The following is a 6,000-nucleotide window of genomic DNA, read 5'->3' as shown; positions in this document are numbered from 1 at the left end:
AAAGGCTTAGAGACCATCTCCTGCCCCTCTAAGTGTGGCCACTTTGGAGGACCCAATGGCTGCCATTCATCCTGGAGCTTATCTGAATGGCATTCCCAGGGTTGAGCAGTGCACAGCCTGAGCAGCTGTAGGTGGAGCTCCTGCTGATGCTTGCCGAAAGGGCTTTTCTCCCTCAAACTCAAAACTACCTCATGAATCAATCATTGAAACATGATGCTGGCAAGCATGTAGCAAAGCAGATACTCAAACATTGCTGGTGGAAGTGAACATTGGTAACTTTCTTGAGGAGGGTGGTATTCATCAAAAAGGAAACACTGCATATGCTTCAACCAACATTTTCTTCTAGGAGGTAATTTTTAAGAAATCCTCACATGTGGATGGAGATATGTGTTCAAGTGCGTCGTCTATAGCGGCAGAGAAAAATCTAAACATCCCTCTTCTGTTTCTTTATTCCACTGTTACCTGAGCACAGCCAAAGTCTGCAGCTTATGGAAATTCAGACTGGAAATGACGCATAGTGACCCTGACCTCAGGGAGCTTACCTTCCTGTGAGGTGTCAGGTTCCCAGCAAACAGATGAACAAGTGAATATGTATCACGGTGTCACAAAGTCTATAAGGCAATGGAGACGTTATTTATGAATCAGTACGGAATGCTGTTAAGCCACTACAACAGAATGACATACACCAATGCTCCCTGATACGAAAAGTTATCAAAACTTTTTCAATTCTTTCAAAGAAAAAAAATAATCATATTGGAATACAATGTGAGTGGTAAGATCACAGCCACATAAAGTGTGTGTCTATGGGCATGTAAATGACTCTGACTGTACAAAAAACATCTGAAAGCATGTGCATCCGAATACATGGTGGCTGTGTCTGGGGTGAGTGTCTGAGTGCCAGGTGAGGGTGAGTGTGTACACATGGGCCAGGGCTGGGGGAGTAAGAATAAGAGGAGGTTTAATGCTTTATTCTGCAGTATTGCATCTTCTGCACTGAGACTATGTTCCCGTTCTCCTTTTGCATTTAGTAAGAAACCTACAAGAACTAATCAGTGCTTCTCTAAAGCTGGTAAGGGACTAGGGCAATAGAGAGAGATACTCTCCTGTCCTGTTGCTAGGACTGGACTGCAAATTTGGCTAACCTTTCTAGAAGGTAATTCCAACAGTTTTAAAAAGCTCAAGCTTTTGAAGCAGCGGTTTCACACCTAGGAATTTAGCCTAGAGAAATAATCCATGATGTGCGGAAGGCATTTAAATAGAAGAATGTTCATTTCAGGTTTGCTTATAAAAATTTTAAAAATGATGCCCAACAAAGGGAACTGACTCAATGAAATGAAATACATTATTGCCGTTTCCCTGTGATAAGACTTTGCACAATTCGAAATCTTTTGGTGACTGCGAACATGTAAACGTTCACAGCATGGCCATTTGTGGGGAAAAACAGTAGAAAACAAAAACTGACTGCATCATACCATCCAGCGCTGTAATAAAAATCATCTGGGTATCTACCTATGCGTTTATGCACCTGTCTCTGTGTGTGTGTGTGTGTGTGTGTGTGTATGTATCTATCCATTTATCCATCTACCTAACAAAAAACTGGAATGAAAACCAAAGTTTTTAAAGCAGTAGTGTTAATATGTAATCATGTTTGCTTTAAAATTTAATTTTGTAAAATGTTCTTGGTGTCTGCAGCGCAGAGGTATTACTTTTATGAACACACATGCACGTGCGTAGTGGTATTAGGTATCTTAGTGAAAATATCGAACACAGAGACAACCCACGTGTTGCAGCTGTCAGCATCATCTCTTCTCCTTTTCCGTGTGCCAACTCAAAAGGTGATTAATCCTGAGGAAAACGTATTCCCATCACAGTTACTATGAATTAGGTCGAACCATAGGCAATTGCTGTTTGTAGGGAAAAAATACTGTCAGTTTTCTATGGTTCCTCCTATTATCTCTGGTGTATCCTTTAGTCTGAATGAAATTACTCAGTCTCTCCTGACTGTCATTCTTTCCAGCAAAGACCAGTCTTTCCGGGAGACTTTGTGATGAAGGTGGTCAGGTTCTTTATCTTTGTGAGATGGGGGCTTCAGAAGCTGCAAAGGGCCCCCCACTTGGTGTAATACTGTACTTGTCCCTGTTGTGAAATTCTTAATAATTTTTGCACAATGGGCCTCTTGTTTTCCATTTGCACTGGGCCCTGCCAGTTCTATAGTGGCCCTAGCTGGGAACATTCTGGAAATCAATGGCCTGTGATTTCAAGTATGTATATAAAGAAGATAGTATTTTTGGGAACCCTAAGGGAGCAGTCAAATAAAATTGCCCTCATTTTCTAAGCCATAGACTTAGGCACATTAACACTAGCCTCTGTGTCACTGGGACCATCTCGGGGACACGGTAGGTGTCCATGTGTAGGAGGTAATGGAAGGTATCCCTGGGTTCTTCTAGGTTTAAAAAAAAAGTGATGAAGTTATATAATACCCTAGGGTCCAAATGGGCACATACAGTTCTCATTATTGCTTTCATAAGCTTTCCATATGCCTATCAAGAAGAGAAGGCATTCTATTCGCTTGCTTTTGGAATGAAACTGGCAAGAAATAAAACAGCTCTAACCTTTGCGTCTCTCCCACATACAGCAGATATGATGCCTGTTAGGTTGGATTCCTGCCTTATTAAAACTGTGCTCTCCACCTGAAACTAATAGAATTTTGTAAGTCAACTATACTTCAATTAAAAAAACTGAAAACCAAAAATCTGTGCTCTCAGCAGAAGGTACTCAACTCCACCCCTGTTTCCTGCCAGAATGACACTCTTACTTAATGGAGAAAAGAGGGAGATGCAGAGGATGGAACTTAAATTCATCACCTTGCTCTCCTGGACAGCCATGCGAACTACCAGTGCACTTGGCCTATCATATTTCTGAGGGGTTGTTGTTCTGCCTCTCACTCTAAAATAATAACGTTGACAAAAGGAATCTTCTGTGGGCCCTTGCTTGTGTGTTATCATCCCTATATCTCTATCTCTCACATAGATCTTTCAAACCAAGTGATATTCTGTTGTCTAGTCTATCCCAGTATGGAGTTTTTCTCTGAAAAATTCAATTCCTTAACCTGGTGTTTCCACACCTAAGAATACATCCCAGATAAGTAATTAGTGATGTTCACAAACGTGTAAGTTATAAAAACACTCATTTTAGGATTGCTTGAAATGATTTTTATTTTTAATTTTTATTGAAGTATAGTCAATTGCAATGTGTCAATTTCTGGTGTACAACACAATGTCCCAGTCTTGCGTATATATATATACATATATTCGTTTTCATATTTTTTTCCATGAAAGATTATTACAAGATATTGAGTATAGTTTCCTGTGCTATACAAAAGAAACATTTTTAAAAAAATCTATTTTTATATATAGTGGCTAACTAAAATTCTTTTAAAACACAATGCCTGGCAATAGGGTAGTTATTTTAGAAAATTATGGTAATTCCATGTGATGGACAATCATGCAACCATTAGAAACCTTACTTATAAAAAATTGCTAATGACATGAGGTGGAGTTACAGCTCAGTGTATTAATCTTCTTGTTGCCTGTGTTATTTGGCAACTCAAAACCACACCAAAGGAAAATAGCCAAAGAAGGCTAACTATGAGAAAAGCGAGGGATCCTCTCTTGGAGAGACAGTTTTTCTTCTCTCGGAAACCAGAGGAGGGGAAGACACAAGATGGACAGAGACTCAAAGGAGAGGCTGGATGGCTGGGGAGACCATGTGTCCTAGAAATGGGGGGAAGAAGGGAAGAATATTCCACTGGGAGACACAGGGAGGAAAGTGAAGACTCTGAGTTACTAGTATTAGTCATCGCGTGAAGAGCCACCATTCAGCAGCCTTGTGTGGTCTTCAGCATCCCAGAAAGAGAGGACTGGGGAGATGGGCTCACGGTGAGGGGCCGAGAAGAGGGGAACCTGGCCGTCCTGGTCAAGGTAGAATTTGGTACAACTAGTAGGATATAGATGCAAATATGGTGGCAGTGGACGAATCACATAGTAAAACCCTTTTGTTTTTCACAAAAGGGTTCTGAGATGTATTCATTCATTCAGTAACTATTACACAAGGATCTGTTCTTTGCAAGGTACCCTGCTAGGTACGGGCTGTACGCTGTGGAACATGACAGGTTTCTCCCCTACTGAGGTTGTGCATTTTTCTTGAAGGAACGCTCGGGTCAGAGCAAACAGAACACAGTAGGAGAGCATGAGAGTATGATGGAGGATAATGTTTTCCTTGATAGAAATATAATTCCATTAACACGAATGATTTCATGAAGAATTTTGAGTTTTGCTGGTCAAGCACATAAGTCATTCTTCAGTCAATGCTGGGAGAGGGGAGTGATGGATGGGTTCTGATTCAATTTCTTTCAAAAATTGGTTTTGAAACTTGGGGAAAGTATTCTTTCATAAAGTCTCAGAGTGAGTGGTTCTCAGCGATGACATACTGATATCTGGTATGTTGAAGTCAGTTTTGAGATGTATTACCAATAATTAGTAACTAATACAGGATACCAAAGACTTTTTTAAAGCACTTTAAAAAATATAGTCCATCATATTTCAAGTAAGTCAGTGACTTGCATCATGATTCCTAGGAGACGGAAGACTGGACTTATAACCAGAGAGCTGGGAATTGTCATGAAACTTACATCCAATTTTATCTCTGTCTCAGCTCAGTGTGAATCACCGATATGGTGCTGTAATTTGTCTGAATTTTTTTTTCAAAATTGGATACGTCTATGAGAGTTAGTAGATTGCTTAATATTTATTTTGTGACTGGTAAAGCTTCATCTTGAAACCACTGGTTTTGTTTTTGTTTGTAAACAATTATCCATATAGAAGATCCCATCAAGAAACATTCAGTTCTATTTTTGCTAGCAGGCAATATAAATTTCTAAGTCAGGGTTAGCAAGCAAAGCCATACAGGGTTACCTCTCTGGCCTGAATTGAAATAGTCCACATGTAAGGCAAGTACGAGTGAGGACTGTGGTGAATTTCAGGATGCATGCTGGATTTGAAGAAATTCATTTAGAAAGTTGTGTGCAGAGAAGAAATGACAATTTCTGGTCACATTTGACCCACCGGCTCTTTCCTTAAATACCACGTCATCTAACTTGCTTTCACTGTCTCTTCTTGTATTGATATGGTTCTCATCACTGGATTTCTTTTAAAGCTTTACTTCTTCCTAAGTTATTTATATACATGAACAGGAATTCATAACCAGTAATCTATAGTCAGTAGAGAAACATTTAGTCCTGTTACAGCAAAACCCTGGAAGACATAAGGTAGAATTTTCCCTAAGGCAAGTGAGCCTAGGATCACAGATGTTGCCACTTCTCTTCAGTCTTCTCTAGCCTGCTATTCTCAAGGAGCTAGCCTGATGTCTCCATTAGTGAAGGTTTTGATTGCCAGTAATAGAAATTCTCCTTCTAAATGACTTAAGCAGAAAAGAGAAAATCTAGTTTTGGGTGTGTATAATGCAAAACACCCCAAAGTAGAGTTGGTTTTCAGGGAATCGAACGATGTTGGGGGGGCCAGGCCTCTCCACTTTTGTCTGTACTCCCTCCCGTGTTGACTGTGTTCTCAGAGTCCATGTTCTGGGCAAGATGGATGCCCAGAAGCCCTTAACCTACATTATTCCAGCTTTAAGTCCAGTGGAGAAAAACGTGTGCTTCTCTTTCAATATTTTTCTCAATAAACTTGTGCCTGAATCCCTGACTCAGGCTCTGCCATCTATGCGGTCCAACCTTAGAGAGCAAGCAAGGAAAAAAAGACCCCAAAACTGTGTCTGGGATGGTCACTTCTCATGGTGTGATCTCTGATAATAGAGAACAAAGGTTTCCACTTTTTAAACGCTAAACCAGTTGATGGATAAGGATTCCGCAGTTACTCCTGCTGGTCCCTGTCCGAACAAAGAGCACTCACAGGGCTTATATGATTATTATTATTTTACTGTTTT

The sequence above is a fragment of the Camelus bactrianus genome, chromosome 19 (assembly GCF_048773025.1).
Source record: "Camelus bactrianus isolate YW-2024 breed Bactrian camel chromosome 19, ASM4877302v1, whole genome shotgun sequence".
NCBI lineage: Eukaryota > Metazoa > Chordata > Mammalia > Artiodactyla > Camelidae > Camelus > Camelus bactrianus.
The sequence above is the reverse complement of the archived record's forward strand: the minus strand, read 5'-3'. Positions refer to the sequence as shown.